The following is a 20,319-nucleotide window of genomic DNA, read 5'->3' as shown; positions in this document are numbered from 1 at the left end:
TGGCTGGAAGGCGCTTCAGCCGTCAGCTGGGAGACTTGACCTCATTTCCGGGGCGTGGTTCCGCCCCAGCAGTTTGCCGGTCTGAAGAGAGCTGGTTGGAGGGAATTTGACTCCGCCGGGCAGACCCTAGTCAGTGGAAGTAGGACTTGAGTTGGAAACTGCGGTCTCACCGCCTTTTTGTGGGAAAAGCACATTTCTAGACTGCTTGCGCGCCGCCGCCAGCTGTGGGCTGGGACTGCCTAGTCCCGGCCGGCAAGAGTCCAGGAGTAGGGGCGGGAGAGGGCGGCGGTGGGAAGAGAGGCATGCTGGGAACTGTAGTGTCTTCACGTTCACAGCAGGTACGTCTTCATCTTAATGTTGACGGCAATTAGATCTTGGCGCTTTGGGCAATGGCTACGGCCAAGAGAAACGAAACGCTTCTTCAGTGAGAGGACTTTTTTGCAAATCAGTCTAAAACCTGGTGAATGAGCGCCTGAGATTCACAGTGTGTCTTAATACATACCACACATGTTTGCTGAATTGGAGAGAATTTGTCTTCTTGCCTTTAGATTCGAAGCAACTCAGAACTGAATAATAGATTTTTCACCGTAGAATGCATCTTTGTAAGTCTTCTAGTAATCAAAGAAATCTTAGTTTAATTCACCATTTTACAGTCAAAGTGTTTGCTCATGGTCCCCCAGTATATTCTTATATATTCTTAGCAGAGCCCAAACTAGAACTCAGATCCTTTTTCTCTCACCGGCACCATGATACCTCTCACTAAGGAGCGTAAACGTGATAATGTGACTCAAGTGAAAGACCTGATCCATGAACTTCTCTAGGTCACTTTCTTTTGTTCACTATACCCACAAACAATGCTTTTTCCGGATAAGATTGGCTAGGCAATTTGGTTAAAATAAATATCAGTAGCAGGCCCCGTTTCCCAGATGAATGTTTAGAAGAACCGTGGAATTTAATAATAAACTTGAAGAAAACAGGTGTGAGTAGCAAGGTCCAATTTCCTATTTGTTTTAAAGAAAAATATTTCTTTTTAAAATAATACAACTGATACATACCAATCTACTCTTCTCAGAAAGAACCACTTCCAGATGTGTCCTTCCAGTTGTCTTCCTGTGCATTTGTATACAGGTATGTGCATATAAAAAGATACAATTTTGTCCAATATTTAAAAAAAGAGTCCCCTTAGAGGAATAGTTTAATTTCTGAGGTGAGCTTTTAAAACAAGGATCTGGAGTATTTTACTTTAATCAGATTATTGAGACTCACTGGATATGAGAAAAGATTAAGATCTGGATTCGCTCACCCACCAGTATAGCTCACTGTAGGGTACCCTTTTTCCCTAGAACTAGGTGAAAAACAGTATACCTGCCTATCAAAAGGGCACTGGTTAAAAAAAAAAAAATCGCATATTTAAGTTCTATGAAGCCATTAAAAAATGAAAAAAATAGTCTATATGTGTTGAGGTCAAATAGGTTTCAGAATCTGCTTATTAAGTGAGAAAAGCTTGGCACACACTGTGTTCATGTTATTCTCCCATTTATGTAAAATGGAATGTGGATAAAATATGAATAAAATGCTTGAACATGCATAGAATTTTTCTGAAGTATACTTCAAAAACTGTTAGTTGTGATAGCCTCTAGGAGGACCTTGAGAATCTTGGTAGAAAGGATACAACTTCCAACGAGCATACTCTGTTATATTCTGAGTATTTTAGGATGTGTGTGCATTACTTTTCAAACAAAGTTAAATCTATTTCATTAAAAAATGTTTAGACTTTCAGTCTAGGCAGTAGGAAGAATGGGAATATCTTTAATAGAAACACACAAAAAAAGGAGAAAGCAAATCTTGTCTGGGTGATGTTTTAAAATGGCACAGGCTCCTTCAGAATTTCCACCTACTTATACCACAGTTCCCAAGGAATGTGACTGCTCTACCCATCCACAGCCAAGGATTTGGGTGCTTGACCCAGATTAACCAACCCCTGTTGACTGGCCAGCAGCCTTGACCTGATGTAGGAATGTGATCTGGGAGTGTCAGTTCTCACTGTTAAGAACTGGAACTTAAAACCTAGAGAGAGTAAGTCATTAAGCTCAAGGCCAGAAGCTGAATGCCCTGGGGTAGAATTAGGGATTTGACAAGCGGAAGCCCTGTGAGAAGAGTAGGAAGTATGGAGAATCCGGTTAGTCAAGAAAGGAGCATCAAGTAAGCATACAGAAATAGGTAAAGATGTCACCTTACATGCGTGTGGCCATGGGAGAGATGGGGAGAATCTCTGGGGCAACTTAATTTCCTTGTAACTTTCTAAGATAGGTTCTGTTAACATTTATTCCAGGGGTCAATTCTGCTTTTCCTGAAATACATTAGGGCAGTAATAAAGATCATAGGCTCTGAAATGAGAGAGGTGAAGATTCAAAAACCCATTCCATTTCTTAACTCGGGGCAAATCACTTATCCTTGACTTTAAGCCTTAGTTTCATCTTCTAGAAATGCTAGCTGGTGCTGTCTTAACACGATGTGTTTCAGAATTAATGTACTACACCTTATACTTACTTATAGAAAACACAAAATTAGAACTGGTTAAACAAGGGAACAGCAGAGGGTGAGGTGGTTGGGTGGCATCACCGACTGGATGGACATGAGTTTGAGTAAGCTCTGGGAGTTGGGGATGAACAGGGAAGCCTGGCATGCTGCAGTCCATGGGTCACAAAGAGTTTGGACAGAACTGAACAACTGAACTGAACTGAAAGACAGAATTAATGATTTCCATATCTTTTACTTTTTTGCCCCAACCTCTCTTCTTTGGCTCTTTCCCTTCACTGTGGGTAAATATGTGAGGGGTGAGAAGAAAGCCAAATAATGTTTTAAAAGATCTCCCTTATTACTTCCTTACTACTTTTGTGAAGATTTTAGTGGGAGTTTAAAACTAATAATCTGAAAGAGAGTTCAGGATTATATATCTATTTCATATTCATAGTATTCCTTCCAAGCTCAGGTAGAAGTAATAATGCTTTATATCTATATAGAAATTTAAACTTTTGTAGTATTGTCACATCTATTCTCATAAAAACTGCCCTTCTTATAGCTTTCATAGTTATAGCTCTATGTGAGTTCTGTTTTTTTTCTATTACCTGGAAAGTTATTTGGCATCTTTGATTCATTAATAGATGAAAAACTAAGTAAAACATGGGAGTGAACCTGAGTAGCTCATGTGAAAGACAAATGTCAGGTGCATGACCAGAAGCCACAGGTCCTGAGTTTCCAGCTTGTTGCATAAACCACTGAGTCACAGTGCTTTTATACCTGGTATAAGTGAAACTACAGATAAAGAATCAAACCCATTCCTAAGAGTCTCCTCAAGTAGCACTTCTAATATTAACCTTTCATTTCATGCTCCAGTCCTCAGTCTTCTCCCTACTCTCAAACTTAAGGACTGATAGCTGATAGCTTTCGGGAGCATGGATAAGAAAGGAGAGAGGGAAATTCTTCTCTACTTTATTTCTGGTATTCTTTACTCCCCTATTCCTAGACCTAGTTATAGCAACAAAGCTCTTTACCTCTTTTTTTTTGCTTTTTTGATTGAACTGGGTCTTCATTGCTACATGCAGTCTTTCTCTAGTTGTGGCAAGCAAGAGCCACTCTCTAGCTGAGGTGTGCGAATTTCTCACTGTGGTGGCTTCTCTTGTTGCAGCGCATGGGCTCTAGGTGCACTTCAGTCGTCGCGGCACACGGCTTAGTTGCTCTGCAGCGTGTAGGGTATTCCCAGACCAGGGGTCAAACCCGTGTTCCCTGCATCGGTGAGCAGATTCTCAGCCACTGGACCACCAGGGAAGTCCTGTGTGCACCATTTTTTAACATGTGAGTTTATTACTGAAATAAGAAATCCAGTTTATAGGGAACTGGATGCAAAAGGAGCATATCTTCTTTAGTCTATAGTAGAATAAGACTTTTAGAAAAAAGAGATATAAAAATGGAAAGAAGTTTGGAAAGGATGAAATTTTTAAATAAAATACATTTCTAAAGTTATAAGTCAAAAGGTTTTGTTTGTTTTTTTTAATACTGTACTCCTTGTTTATTCTCTTAACTCTGCCCTAAAGTAAGCAAGCTGGATAATATCATCTCCATCCCTATTTATACATTAGAATACTAGTAACAATATTAATGCCTAAGCTTAAAGAAATGAAATGATTTGCCCAAAATCATATAGATGGCAGAAATGAAATCAAAACCCAGATGATTCTCAACTCTCTTGAAGCTTCAGAGTTAGGCAACAAAGGCTGATTAGGATAACAATAAATGCTAACTACAGTAGAATACTGTAATTAAATCCACTCTCTTCTCTAAATTTTCTATCTCATATTTCTCATGCTATTTCATTTAACATTCAAAGAAAAATTAAAATTTTATAAATAACTTCAAAGTCAAGTACTACCTGAGCATCTAGTTAGTGATCCTTTAATGTGGTGACTTTTAGTTCCTGTATTCAGGAATGGCTTGTTAACAAGGACTGTAACACATGACTGCACCATATATAAAATCCATCCAGTATATTGGTTGGACTCAGGTTCAACTGTCAGCAAAAAACAAGCAAAAACATCCCTTTTATTCAGTGACTGCTATTATTTTAAATTAAAGGTAAATTGTGGACAGAAACACAGAAATACTGTATTATTTCACTTATATATGGAATCTAAAACAAACTCATAGAAAAAGAGATCATACTTGTGGTTACCAGAGGCAGAGGTGTGGGGAGGGGAGACTAGAGGAAAGTATTCAAACTGTACAAACTTCCAGTTACAACATAAATAAGTACTAGAAATATGATATGCAATATGATGACTATAGTTAACACTTTGATGATATACAGGAAAATTGTAGAAAGGAGAGTAGATCCTAAGAGTTCTCATCACAGGGAGAAAAGCTGTTTTCTTCTTTCTTTTTATTGTATTTATGAGATGATGGATGTTAGCTAAACCTTGTGGTGCTCATTTCACAATACATATACATCAGACTATCATGCTATACACCTTAAACCTACACAGTGATGCATGTCACTATTTCTCAATAAAACTAGAAAGAATAAATAGTGATTCCACTTATATGAGGTATCTAAAATTGTCAGATTCGTAGAAACATAAACTATAATGGTGCTTACTTGGGTCTAGGAGTAGGGGGAAGGGTAGTTGTTTATTGGGTTTAAGTTTTGATTTGCAAGATTTTTTTTTAACAACAATGTAAATATACCTAATATCACTTAACTGTACACTTTAAAGTGTTTTACTGTCTCCTGGAGGGAAGAGACACTTAATATATACTTAGTACCCTGATTTTTATGTCTGTTGCCCCAGTTGGGTGGTACTGTCTGGGATGTCTCTTCATTGCCTGGCTTTGATAGCCAGGAAGCTTCCATTTCTGGGTCCCATGGCACTGTGGCAATTCTTTGGCAAGTTATACCCCAAGGCACTGTACAGACAGTAGACTGAGGCACACCCCCCAGCATTTCTGTGAAGGAGGCCTCTTCGTTTATTTTGGATTTTCAGTCTGAGGAGCAGTCTTCAGGTTTGGCCACACTTTGTGGCATGTAGATCTGCTCTCAAGGAACATAGGCCTTGCCTTGCCATGCCATCTGGACTTGTTTCCCTCTGCCTTGCTTCAGTTAATCAGTATCATCCAGGAAAGACTTCATACACTTATCTGGAGCCCTGATATTTGCAAGTGCCACCTAGGGACCCCTCCAGATCATCTGGTTATGGTGGCCAGTGGGGCTTACACTTACAGTCCTACAGGACTGTATACATTTGCATACATTTAAAAACTGATACTTGAATGTCTGACTTCCAAACAGCCTGAATCTAGGTGCTGAGATCTTCCACTTTGGGACACTGGCAGATCTTGTCACATACTTAACAACTGGGAGCTATTAGAAATATAACAAGTCTGCTTGGTCAAGCACAAAGATTTGAGAGATAGGCAAGAGGAAATGAAACAGCAAATTTCGTGTCCTACTTGAGGCCACACCTTCAAGACTGGGAGAGATGGTTTCATCTGCTATTAGAAACCAACACACAGAGTGACACAAAATGAAGAAACAGAGGAATATGTTCCAAATGAAAGAAAAAGATGAACCCTCAGGAAAACAAAACATTAATGAAGTGGAGATAAGTAGTTTTTATGATAAAACGTTGAAATTAATGGTCATAAAGGTGCTCACTGATCTGGGGAGAACACAGTGAAAATGTCAACAAAGAGATGGCAAGTACCAAAAAAGGCCACAGAGCAAAGAATCCAATGACTGAGCTGAAAAATACACTAGCTGGGTTTAAGAGCAGACTAGATGAAGCAGGGAAAAAGATCAGTCAACTCAAAGATAGAGCAGCGAAACTCACCCAATCAGAGAAGCACAGTGAATATAGCTTAGGACTAATGGTACATCAAACAGACTAACATTTGTATCATTGAGCTCCCAGAGGAGAAGAGAGAAAGGGGCAGAAATCTTACTTGAAGAAATAATGGCTAAATACTTCTCTAACCTGAGGCAGGAAACAGACATTTAGATCCAGAAATCCCAGAGTTCCAAATGAGGGGAAATCAAGAGACCCATAAACCAAGACATGCTATACTTTAAATGTCAAAAATAAAGGTAAGAGTATCTTAAATGTAGCAAGAGAAAACTAACTTGCTACACACAAGGAAACCCCCCTAAGACTTACCAGAGTTTTCAACAAAAACTTAGCAGGCCATAAAGGAATAGCACAATATATTCAAAGTGCTGAAAGAAAAATACTTCTAACCAAGAATACTATACATGGCAGCAGAGCTCACTCAGAAGTGAAGGAGAGAGAAGGCGTTTTCCAGATGTGCAAAAGCTAGAGTTCATCACCATTAAACTGGTCTTAAAATAAATGCCAGTGGAAATTCTTTGAGCTAAAAAGAAAAGGTGCTAATTAATAACAAGAACACATGAAAATAAATCTCACTGGAAATTCAAATATATAGTAAAGATAGTGAATTAATCACTTATAAAACTAGTGTGAAGGTTAAAAGACAAAAGTAGTAAAAAAAAATTAGTTATAAGGGATACATAAGAGAAAAAGATGTAAAATGGGATGTCAAAAACATTAAAATGTGGTGGGAGAAATAATAGCAACAAGCTTTACAGTTGGATCAAATGAGTTGTTTTTACTTAGAATGTTATAGATACAAGTTGTTATGTATAAGCTTCATGGTAACCACAAAGCAAAAATCTTTAGTAAATACACAAAAGATAAACAGAAATGAATATAAACATACCATTAAAGAAATTTAACCACAGTCAAAGAGAGCAGGAGAAGAATAAAGGCACAGAAAGGAACTACAAAAACAGCCAGAAAATAATTTACAAAATGGCACTAAGCACATACCTTTCAATAATTACTTTGAAAATGGACTAAATGCTCCAATCAAAAGACCGAATGGCTGAATGGATTTCTTTTTTTAAGATCCATCTATATACTCTACAAAAGACTCACTTTAAATGTTGAGAATCACACAGACTGAAAGTGAAGGTATATTTTCCATGCAAATGAAAACCAAAAGTAAGGTGAAATATCTATCCTTATATCAGACAAAATAGAGTTTAAAACAAAGAATGTGATAAGAGACAAAGAAAGACATTGCATAATGATAAGGGTCAATCCAACAGAAAGATAAAACATTTTATAAATATTTATGCACCAAGCATAGGTCACCTAAATTTTGGAAGCAAATATTAGCATAGCTAAAGGTACAACAGTGCAATAATAGTAGGGGACTTTAGTATCCCACTTACATCAATGGATAAATCTTTTAGACAAAACATCAATAAATAAACACATTGGCCTTGAACAGCATATTAGACCAGATAGACTTAACAGGTGTTTACATATGATCTGTAGTCCATCCAAAAGCAACAGAATACATTCTTCTCAAGTGCACATGGAATACTTTCTAATATAGATCTTATGTTACGGTGCAAAACAAGTCTTGATGCATTTAAGAGAATTGAAATCATATCGAGCATTTTCTCCAGCCACAGTGGTACAAAAGTGAAAGTGTTAGTTGCTCAGTCATATCCAACTGTTTGTAACCTCGTGGACTGTAGCCCACCAGGCTCCTCTGTCCGTGGGATTTCCTAAGCGAGTATACTGGAGTGGGTTCCCATTCCCTTCTCCAGGGGATCTCAAACCCAGGTCTTCTGCATTATATGCAGTTCTTTACTATTTGAGCAACCAGGGAAGCCCTCGAAACTAGAATAAATAACATGAAGAAAACTGTAAGATTTGCAAAAATGTAGAGGTTAAACAACATGCTACTGAACAACCAATGGGGCAAAGAAGAAATAAAAAAATACATAAACATATACCTTGAGACAAATGAAAATGGAAAAGGAATACACCAAAATGTATAGGATGCAGCAAGAGTAGTTCTAAGACAAGCAGTTCAAAGCAATAAATGCCTTTCTCAAGAATTAAGAAAAGTCTGAAACAACCTAACTTTTTTTCTTTTTCATTATGGTTTATTATAGCATATTCAATATAGTTCCCAGTGCTATATAGTAGGACCTTATTATTCATCCATTCTATATGTAATAGTTTGCATCTGTTAATCCCAAACTCCCAGTCCATCCCCGCACCACCCCCGCATCCCATTGGCAACCACAAATTTGTTCTTTATATCTTTGAGCCTCTTTCTGTTTCATAGTGAAAGGGAAAGTCGCTCAGTCGTGTCTGACTCTTTGCAACCCTATGGCGATACAGTCTTGGAATTCTGCAGGCCAGTAGCCTTTTCCTCCTCTAGAGGATCTTCCCAACCCAGGGATTGAACCCAGGTCTCCCGCATTGCAGGCAGATTCTCTACCAGTTGAGCCACAAGAGAAACCCAAGACTACTGGAGTGGGTAGCCCATTCCTTCTCCAGGAAATCTTCTTACCCAGGAACTGAATCAGGGACTCCTGCATTGCAGGTAGATTCTTTACCAACTGAGCTTTGAGGGAAGCCCTGCCCTTCTGAAATCTAAAATATGACATAGATGAACTTGTGTCATATTTTAGATTCCAGATATGAGTAATATGGTAGTTGTCAAACAACGTAATCTACCCTTCAAACTAGAAAAAGAAGAATGAACAAACCTCAAAGTTAGTAGAAGGAAGGAAATACAATTAGAACAGGAGTAAATTAAAATGAGACTAAAAAGACAATAGAGGGAGATGGCAGGGAGGTTCAAAAGGAAAGGGATATATGTATACCTATGGCTGATACTGATTCATCTTGAGGTTTGATAGAAAACAACAAAATTATGTAGTGTGATTCTCCTTTAATTAAGAAATAAATTTAAAAAAAAACAATAGAAAAGATCAATGAAATGAAGCACTGGTTATTTGAAAAGATAAACAAAATTGAGAAGTCCTTAGAGACTTACCAAGGAAAAAAGGACTCAAAATCAGATATGAAAGAGGAGTTAATATGATCAATACAACAGAAACAGAGTGGATCATCAGTTCAGTTCAGTTCAGTTCAGTCGTGTCCAATTCTTTGCAACCTCATGGACTGCAGCACGACAGGCCTCCCTGTTCATCACCAACTTCCAGAGTTTACCCAAACTCATATTCATCGAGTCGGTGATGCCATCCAACCATCTCATTCTCTGTCGTCCTCCTCTCCTCCTACCTCAATCTTTCCCAGCATCAGGGCCTTTTCAAATGAGTCAGCTCTTCACAACAGGCGGCCAAAGTATTGGAGTTTCAGCTTCAACATCAGTCCTTCCAATGAACACTCAGGACTGGTCCCTTTAGGATGGACTGGTTGGATCTCCTTGCAGACCGAGGGACTCTCAAGAGTCTTCTCCAACACCATAGTTCAAAAGCATCAATTCTTCAGCACTCAGCTTTCTTTATAGTCCAACTCTCACATCCATACTTGACTACTGGAAAAACCATAGCTTTGACTAGACGAACCTTTGTTGGCAAAGTAATGTCTTTGCTTTTTAATATCCTGCCTAGGTTGGTCATAGCTTTCCTTCCAAGGAGCAAGCGTCTTTTAATTTCATGGCTGCAGTCACCATCTGCAGTGATTTTGGAGCCCCCTAGAATGAAGTCTCTCACTGTTTCCATTGTTTCCCCATCTATTTGCCATGAAGTGATTGGACCAGATGCCATGATCTTGGTTTTCTGAATGTTGAGTTTTAAACCAACTTTTTCACTCTCCTTTTTCACTTTCATCAACAGGCTCTTTAGTTCTTCTTCACCTTCTGCCATAGGGTGGTGTCATCTGCATATCTGAAGTTATTGATATTTCTCCCAGCAATCTTGATTCCAGCTTGTGCTTCATCCAGCCCAGCATTACCAGTGATGTACTCTGCATATAAGTTAAATAAGCAGGGTGACAATATGCAGCCTTGACATACTCCTTTCCTGATTTGGAACCAGTCTGTTGTTCCATGTCCAGTTCTAACTGTTGCTTCATGACCTGCATACAGATTTCTCAAGAGGCAGGTCAAGTGGTCTGGTATTCCCATCTCTTTCAGAATTTTCCACAGTCTGTTGTGATCCACATAATCAGGGCTTTGGCATAGTCAATAAAGCACAAATAGATGTTTTTCTGGAATTCTCTTGCTTTTTCGATGATCCAGCAGATGTTAGCAATTTGGTCTCTGGTTCCTCTGCCTTTTCTAAATCCAGCTTGAACATCTGGAAGTTCATGGTTCACATATTGCTGAAGCCTGGCTTGGAGAATTTTGAGCATTACTTTACTTGCGTGTGAGATGAGTACAATTGTGCAGTAGTTTGAGCATTCTTTGGCATTGCCTTTCTTTGGGATTGGAATGAAAACTGACCTTTTCCAGTCCTGTGGCCACTGCTGAGTTTTCCAAATTTGCTGGCATATTGAGTGCAGCACTTTCACAGCATCATCTTTTAGAACTTGAAATAGCTCAACTGGAATTCCAGCACCTTCATTAGCTTTGTGTATAGTGATGCTTCCTGAGGCCCACTTGACTTTGCACTCCAGGTTGTCTGGCTCTAGGTGAGTGATCACACCACTGTGATTATCTGGGTCCTGAAGATCTTTTTTGCATAGTTCCTCTGTGTATTCTTGCTACCTCTTCTTAATATCTTCTGCTTCTGTTAGGTCCATACCATTTCTGTCCTTTATTGAGCCCATCTTTGCATGAAATCTTCCCTTGGTATCTCTAATTTTCTTGAAGAGATCTCTGGTCTTTCCCATTCTATTATTTTCCTGTTTCTTTGCCTATATCATAAAAGACTGAAAAAGTGAAAGTGTTAGTTGCTCAGTTGTGTCTGGCTCTTTGCAAGCCTGCCAAGCTCCTCTGTCCATGGGATTCTTCAGTCAAGAATACTGGAGTGGGTTGCCATTCCCTTCTCCGGAAGCCTACACACACACACACACACACACACACACACAAGTGGAATCACACAATATTTGTCTTTGTGACTGATTCATATATAATACAGCACATTTTCTTTATTCATTCATCTGAGGACTGGCTGTTTCTACCTTTGGCCATTGTGAGTGGTGCTGCTGTGAACATGTGTGTACGTGTATGTAGAGCAATATTGCTAGGTCATATGGTACTTCTGTGTTAAACTTTCAGAGGAACCACTAACCTATTTTCTACAGTGGCTGCACCATTTTATATTCTCACCAGAAATGTACAAGTGTTTCAATTTCTCCATATCCTTGCCAGCACTTGCTATTTTCCTTAAAACATTTTTTTCTTTTGCTAATTTCTAGCCATCTTAGTGGGTTTGAAGTAGTACCTTGTGGTTTTGATTTGCATTTTCCAAAGATCATCCATGTTGAGCATCTTTTCTTATGCTTTTTGACTATTCATATATCTTCTTTGAAAACATGTCTATTCATGTCTTTTGCTCACTTTTTAGTTATATTCTTTGTCTTTTTACTGGTGAGTGATAGCAGTTCTTTCTGTCTTATAGTTACTAGACCCCTATCAGATATATATGAGTTGTAGATACTTTTTCCCATCCTGTGGGTTGTCTTTTCCCTTGGGTTTTAAAACACTGCTCTCTGCTATTTTCATCCTATCTCTTTTTCAAACAATGAATTTATTCAGTAGGATAATTTTGAATACCTAATATATTGTCAGTCACTGTTTTAGGTACTAGCAGTAAAAATACAACAATCGCTTACTCTCCTCACACACTTTTTTATTTTTTTCACTGTCTGTTGTTTTTCTCTTAATGCCTTAATGTGAGCATTTTCTTGAGTTATGTTGCCTTCTTTGTGGAGACTTCTTTCCCCTTTTTTTGTCCCAGATAAAGCATATTTAACCTTCAGGGCCCAATCTAAACATCAGTTCTCTGGGAAGATTCTGTGATTTCACCAGGAACAATCAATCACTCCTTCTTTGCTCCTATAGCACTTTATACATTTAAAACAATATTCTAGTCTTTACATTGTTTCATAACTGTTTGTTTATATCTCTGGGATGTGAGCTCTTTAACATAGAGATCTTATCCTCATAATTAATAAATTTCTCCCAAGCTCCAGTAGAAGTCAGACACATAGAGATTATTCAACAAATATTGACTAAATTATCAGACCCTGATTTTTTTAAACTTTTCATTATGAAAAATTTTAAATTTATTCAAAAATAAAGACAACAGTGAGCTGAATCACTGTTACTTATCTGTCAGCTTTGACAGTTATCAGCCTATGGCCAGTCTCATCTCATCTACTTCCTTTCCATTCTCTCTCTCCAATGAATTATTTTGAAGCAAATCTCAGAAATCATTTCAGTCAAAAATGCTTTTCTGATATTTTAAAAGGAAATGTTTAAATATTAAATATAAAACTTTAGTGTACATGGAGTCAGCTAACTAGAACCCTCAATTAACTGTCCCCCAATTTTAACAGAACAAGACAAATAAGAAATTATCTGTGATCTCAAAGATATAATTTGGTTTAGTAGGTTCTAATCTTATAACCAACAAAGGTCCGTCTAGTCAAGGCTATGGTTTTTCCAGTGGTCATGTATGGACGTGAGAGTTGGACTGTGAAGAAAGCTGAGCACCGAAGAATTGATGCTTTTGAACAGTGGTGTTGGAGAAGACTCTTGAGAGTCCCTTGGACTGCAAGGAGATCCAACCAGTCCATTCTGAAGGAGATCAGCCCTGGGATTTCTTTGGAAGGAATGATGCTAAAGCTGAAACTCCAGTACTTTGGCCACTTCATGCGAAAAGTTGACTCATTGGAAAAGACTCTGATGCTGGGAGGGATTGGGGGCAGGAGGAGAAGGGGACGACAGAGGATGAGATGGCTGGATGGCATCACTGACTCGATGGACGTGAGTCTGAGTGAACTCCGGGAGTTGGTGATGGACGATGAGGCCTGGCGTGCTGCGATTCATGGGGTCACAAAGAGTCGGACATGACTGAGCGACTGAACTGAGCTGAACTGAATCTTATAACAAATCCAGCATAACCTTATAAATTTCTATACTTAGAAAAACTCTCAGATTTCACCAAGCTTAATAGTATTGCAAGACCTAAATTAGCATAGAAATAGCCAAGTTAAAGTATTTCACTTAGGCAAGAAATACACTTTTTTATGGTAAAGTTAAAAAAATTTTTTTTGTTAAATCTCATTTCATCAGAAACATGTTTCATTACATTTAGATATAAAATGATAAAGCTGGAGGCACAATTGTTTTTTTAATTGCATTGCATAATGAAGTGTGGAGTGTTATATGAGTATGGTTAAGAAATACTACCCTTTACTTCTTTTAATCTACGGAACATTTTTTGAGCTCTTTCTATTTCCTGCATTACCTTTGGGGGTCTGTTGGAAACTTGTGAAGGTTTTTTCTAATGTATCTAATGATTTACCACTTTGCTAAGCTACTATCCTCTCTTGCCTGCCTTTTATGATAGTTTCTAATTGGTCTTTCTGCATCGGCCCTTGCCTGTCTGCCTCAAAGGTCAGAACAATCCTTTATAAAATATGTCAGATTGCATCACTGCTCAGCTCAAAACCTCCTTGTTACTTCCCATCCCACTAAGATAGCATGCTGTATTCTCAGTGTATGTGGTATTGCTCACTAGGGTGTGTTTTGGAAATTTGTGCAAACCTTTTGGGTTGTACCTTGATTGAGTGGGATTTAGTGTGTTTCGGCCTGCTAGTCCATCCTACAGCTTCCCTTAAACAATCATTTCTCATACTGTATGATTTTTAAATCAATTTTAGAGATAAAATTTATATAAAATAAAATGGGCCATTTTAACTGTGCAGTTTGATTAGTTTTGACACATGTATACACCCTTGTAACCACCACAACAATCAAACTATAAAGCATTCTCCCCCAAAAGTCCCCTTGTGTGTCTTCTGCATGACTTTTGGATGTCCTTTGGACATTCTTGAAGGTGAAAAACCTGTTTATAATGATTTGAACCTAGACCTAACTCCATTTATATAAACATACAAAATGTTTTTGCATGGTTTTAAAGTACATTTGATTTTCCAGAAATGCAACCATCATATGATTTGAGGGAAGATGACACTATAGAGTGTTCAGAATTTTACCAGAGGTTTGTCATTTAGAATGGCATTTTAAAGCTTGAATCAGCATCACCATCGGTGACTTTTGAGGCTTAAAGAAAACACACCTTTATCATTCTGCATTTGTACCTGTCACGTTTACAGTGGTTAGAAAGGTGACATTTTTATCTTTTACAGTAAAGTGTCTAAACATTTACCTATTGAAATAGGTTAATTTTGTTATAACTTCCATTTATTTCTCATTTGTATTACAGGTTCAGTATTGTATTAGTTCTTTTGAAGTTAGGTGTGTAGATAAGTTGTATCACCAGTGAGGTTAATTTCAGGATATAAGGGAAGAATATAAAACATTTGTTATAAAAAGAGAGCACTGGACCTTCAGATTAGAGGACTGTCCTATATATTCCAATCCTGCCCCTTTCTTCCCTTAGATTACCTCTCTCTTTGAATCTGCCATTCTCCTCCCTGCCCCTTTGCTCTAAGCTACACTGGCCACTGACTTCCTTGCTGTTCCATGAAATTTCCAGGCATGTCTGGACCAGTGTCCTCATTTGCTGTTGCTTCCTCTGCTGGAATGCCTTGCTACCACATATCCATATGGCCCTCTCCCTCCCTTTCTTCAGCTCTTTACTTAAATGCCACTTTCTCAGTGAGGCTTTCCCTGGCCGCCGTATTTTAAATTGCGTCTCTACCACTCAGCACTCCTCATGACTCTTCCCTGATTTATTTCTCTTACAGACTTATTACTCTCTAGACAGACTTTGTATTTTGCTTTTTTATTTTTTTTTGTTAACTGTTGACCTGCCCTGTGCCCTCCCCCTCCCCCTCGCCCCCCAAAACACACTCTAAAATCTAAATTTGATGAGGCTAGCTGCAAAATGTGGATTGGTGCAAAGTGGAAAAAAAAAAAAATCATCCAGTTCCCCAGCCAATTGAAATTTGTTTTTGATATGCTACAAAGTCAGTCCTGGGATCCCTTTATCTTCCAACCTGGTGTATTGTACTGGCTTCCCCAACCTTTAGTCTTATTTATAAAGGCATCAGTATCCCTAAAGTTTAGAACAGTGCCCAGTTCACAGTAGGTACTCAATAAATATTATTGAATGAATAACTGTCTTTATAATTCCAAGAGAGGTGTTTTTGTGTGATTTTATCTAAAAATTTAGAGCCTTAAATACCTTTAGTTTTATATTAACATGGCTTTCTAGAGAGTAATACAAAGTATATTACCTGGAGATGTGCCATTTGCATTCTCTTTATATTGTAAAAGTTAGTTGATTCATAATTCGTTCTCTAAAGGTCGTATTGTATTTTTTTCCTCATTAAGAAGATTGATAGCTATAACCTAGTGTTATTTATAAACTATACCCATAAGGCACATTGATGTGTGTCCTACATATGGTATAATTAATCTGAATCATAAATTACTTACCAATCATTTGCCTCCAGGTGTCAGAGGCCATATATGGTATCTTTCTTAAGAATAATACTGGGGAAACGTTGTTAATACAAATCTACCTCATTGATTTGAGCTCCTACTATTTTAGAAATTGAATTAATTTTCTTGAACTAAGCTAAAAATTTTAACCCTTGAATAATCTCCAGATAAAAGCAGATCAGTGGTTTAAAGAGAATTATAGGTGGATGATAAACCTGTTTAAGAGAACAGCCTACCTATAGATAATCATTTGATGTAATCATTTGTTTATTCATTCAGGCCAATATTTATTAAGCAGCTGTATGCCGGAAGCATGGGTCTGGAAATATAAGGGCAAATGAGGCAGACTCCCAGTCTAATACAAGCAAGTATTGACACAAGAATAGACAAGAATAAAATGTCATGGTCATCAATATAGCAGTCTTACGGGGGACAGAAAGGAATAGATGTGGGCCTGCAATGGTCATATCTGCCTGCAGAGTTGAGAATTAGATTGAAAAGTCTTCAAAAAGAAGTTAATGGTTGAACGGAATCTCTGGAGTTACGAATGTGGTTGTGTGGGTTGAATGATGAGATGAAAATATTGTAGACATAAAGAGCATCAGGATCTAGAGGACGGAAACAATCCACCTGGTTAGCAGAACTGTTTGAAAGTATTGGAGTATTGACTACTGTGGGAGCAAAATGAGTTAAGACTGGAGTGGTGGGTAGAGATCAGGAATGAATGGCCTGGTACCATGTACTAGAGGAATTTGAACTTTATCATTGCATCACTTTACTTCACTGGAGTTTGGGAATTCATTAGACAGATGGAACAGGAGGTATTTCAACTGTTAACAGCAGTCCAGATGAGCATTGTTTGAGATCCCCCAGTGAGAATGTAGCAATTGAGATGAAGAAGAGGGAAACGGATTGGAGAAATGCCAGAATCTGTAGGACTGGCTGATGGTTTTGGTGGAGGTACAGAGGGGAGAAAGAATTTAGCACAAGTCATAATATCAGATGCCTCAAGCCAAACAGTTGACAAAAATGAATCAAAGAAACCTCAGCACCCATTGTGGCTGTTATGAATACTAGCTGAAATGAGAGCTTACCTGAGTCTAAAAGGGACATCTACTCTTCAGTTTTAGCCCATTGTTCTGTGTAAGTGGAGCCTGATATTGCATCTTCTGATTTTTAAAGAGAATCCTAAATCTTTTATTTTTCTGTGACATATCCCAAATCTTAAATGTTGATTCAAAGTTGTTTGTTTTTTTTTTAAGTTCTGTCTGAACCAAAATAAACAACTTCAGTAAATAAGCAGCTAGGTTGCAGCCTCTGTCCTAAGATGATGCCTATTTTTTTTTTTTTAATGATTAGACGTACGATGCTAGTCACTAAATAGGAAGTAGAGGGAGAGAAGCAGATTAGGGAGATGATATGGAGAAGACTAATGAGATTTTGAACATGTTGAGTTTGAGGTACATCAATTAACAGCAAGCTACAAATGCAGGTCTGGAACACAAGTGAAAAGTCTGAACTGGAAAATAAAGACCTGGGAGTTATTAGTAAATGAATGGGAGGTGAAATTATTAGCCAGTTTGCTTTAAACAACATTTCAAGAAACCTTTGTTTTCCTATTCTTGCTCACTGGCAACAATTGTTAGGGACACCTCTCTCCTGGCCCATTTAGGAACCCTCCATAGTACCTGACACAGTCAAGGGCTTCAGAAGAATTCACTTTCTGACAAAAACAAGGATTTTTCTTGAGGATAGTTTCTGTAACACTACCCTTATTCCTATGTCTGTTTGCCTTTTGTTTCTAAGCAAGATTCTTCTGTCATTGATGGAACCAGAAGAACTGACTTGTGGTGGTCTCTCTGAAGGCAAAAATCAAATATCTCCAAATGCCACTGTTTGTTTGTTTTTTTTAATATTACAGATTGTAAGTACATCATGAGATGTACATGAGAAACGCTGGACTGGAAGAAACACAGGCTGGAATCAAGATTGCCAGGAGAAATATCAATAACCTCAGATCTGCAGAGGACACCACCCTTATGGCAGAAAGTGAAGAGGAACTAAAAAGCCTCTTGATGAAAGTGAAAGTGGAGACTGAAAAAGTTGGCTTAAAGCTCAACATTCAGAAAATGAAGATCATGGCATCCGGTCCCATGACTTCATGAGAAATAGATGGGGAAACAGTGGAAACAGTGTCAGACTTTATTTTTCTGGGCTCCAAAATCACTGCAGATGGTGACTGCAGCCATGAAATTAAAAGACGCTTACTCCTTGGAAGGAAAGTTATGACCAACCTAGATAGCATATTCAAAAGCAGAGACATCACTTTGCCAACAAAGGTTCGTCTAGTCAAGGCTATGGTTTTTCCTGTGGTCATGTATGGATGTGAGAGTTGGGCTGTGAAGAAGGCTGAGCGCTGAAGAATTGATGCTTCTGAACAGTGAAGTTGGAGAAGACTCTTGAGAGTCCCTTGGACTGCAAGGAGATCCAGCCAGTCTATCCTAAAGGAGATCAGTCCTGGGTGTTCTTTGGAAGGAATGATGCTAAAGGTGAAACTCCAGTACTTTGGCCACCTCATGCGAAGAGTTGACTCATTGGAAAAGACTCTGATGCTGGGAGGGATTGGGGGCAGGAGGAGAAGGGGACGACAGAGGATGAGATGGCTGGATGGCATCACCGACTCGATGGAGGTGAGTCTGAGTGAACTCCGGGAGTTGGTGATGGACAGGGAGGCCTGGCATGCTGCAATTCATGGGGTCGCAAAGAGTCGGAGACGACTGAGCAACTGAACTGAACTGAAGACCTTAGAAAATAGAGATTCTTCTTTCTTTCACAGTTCCTTATTAGCAGCTAATTTTCTTCCGTGAATACTTAGAAATAAGAATTGAGTGACATTATTCAGAGTTTGAATGCCATGTGAAGATAAACTCATTTCCCAAGGTGGTAATCTTAGTAGCTTGCTCATATTACACGTAGGATGTGAGTTACTTGCAGCTCTATCAGCCTTCAAGTAGATGTAAGGTGTGTGCTCATTTCAGGACCTAGGCTGAAGGAGCATTGCTTTTGGGGATAGCAGGTAAAGATGGCTGGTGGAAACTTACTGTCTTTTAAAGCTTCTGCTCAGATATTATGTATATCATATCTGTTCACATTCCATTGGCTAAACCTGACATCTGTGGGGGGGGAAATACATAATCCTCTTGGGGATAATCACCACGGTCTACAGTAGTAGGCAAGTGTATTTTCTGTGCTGGGGTGTGATGAGATGATGAAAAGAAAGGAAGTACCATAACTGAGATCTTACTCTTCTGATGGGTTAGGAAAAGTGCTTATAAATAATTCGATATCTGTGTGGGAGAGTAAAGGATTTATTTTTATTAACATCGTGAAAGAAAGAGCCAGATTCTAGGTACTATTAAAAAAAAAAAGAAAAGGGCCAGATTCCAGTGAAGTGAGTCTACAGTCAGATGACATGCTGGGTGCTGATGACAGCCACCAAAGTGGAATTAAGTAAAAGCAATACTGACACTACAGTTGCAGTAGCGATGCATTCCTGGCGTTCAGTTCTCTGCTGGCCTCTCTGATTTTAGACTCTGTGTTTTTATGGACTGTGACCACCTGGAGAGCCTCTGTCCCAGCTATAGGGAGCAGCTGCCATTTCTCAATCCCAACAGATATTGCCACGTGGGGACACTAACGACACTGTTGCCACCTTCAATTATATTTGAAATCTCACTATTTTTCAGTGTTGGATCAAATTTTAAAAAAACACACCGTGGGCCAAACAAAATATTCCTGTGGGTTAAATCAATCTTAGTTTGTGACTGCTTATCTAGAGGAGTGGATTGATTTCATATCCTTCAGATAATCTCCCATGAACACGCTTCTCTCAACATATGTATTTGTTCTAGTTGTCTTACAGGTTGGAGGTATGATTGACTTCCTTTTGCAAGAATAGAGTTGCTTAAATGACATGTGTTCCTGAATAAAAGGCCAAAAAGGAAGAGAAGGTAATTTCATCCCTTATTGATTTTTATGCCATGATCAAATTATCAGCATAATATTAATTTTAGAGCTGGCTTTTTTCCATGGTTTACTTGGAACCAACCCAGTAGAGGCCTGATTTATTGCACCGAGGCTGAAAATGATCTGATAGCAGCACCTGGAGGGTGCTTCCTTCTCACTTCTATTCTTGTATTTGTTCTTTCCACCACTGGCATTAGTGCTTGATGTTCTCCTCACACATAGCCAATTCAGAGTTCATAGATGATGGTGACTAGAAGAAGGTTTTACCCCAAATTTTGTTAGAACCAAAGAGTAATATTGAAATGGCTG

General features: G+C 38.5%; 1 long non-coding RNA gene across 2 annotated transcripts; it reads left to right on the top strand.

The window, feature by feature from the left end:
- The first annotated feature begins 50 nt into the window (after positions 1-50).
- Positions 51-19,993, top strand: LOC147374410 (uncharacterized). Of its 2 annotated transcripts, none has more exons than XR_015162752.1 (3): positions 51-338; positions 1,073-1,128; positions 19,896-19,993. It is a non-coding gene; the product is annotated as an uncharacterized LOC147374410 (long non-coding RNA). The 2 variants fall into 2 exon arrangements; XR_015162751.1 differs by lacking the exon at positions 19,896-19,993 and adding an exon at positions 17,906-18,674.
- Positions 19,994-20,319: the final 326 nt, after the last annotated feature.

This window comes from Bos grunniens, chromosome 4, assembly GCF_055505025.1.
Source record: "Bos grunniens cultivar Pamir isolate PY7600 chromosome 4, Bosgru_T2T1.0, whole genome shotgun sequence".
Lineage (NCBI taxonomy): Eukaryota > Metazoa > Chordata > Mammalia > Artiodactyla > Bovidae > Bos > Bos grunniens.
The sequence above is the reverse complement of the archived record's forward strand: the minus strand, read 5'-3'. Positions and strand labels throughout refer to the sequence as shown.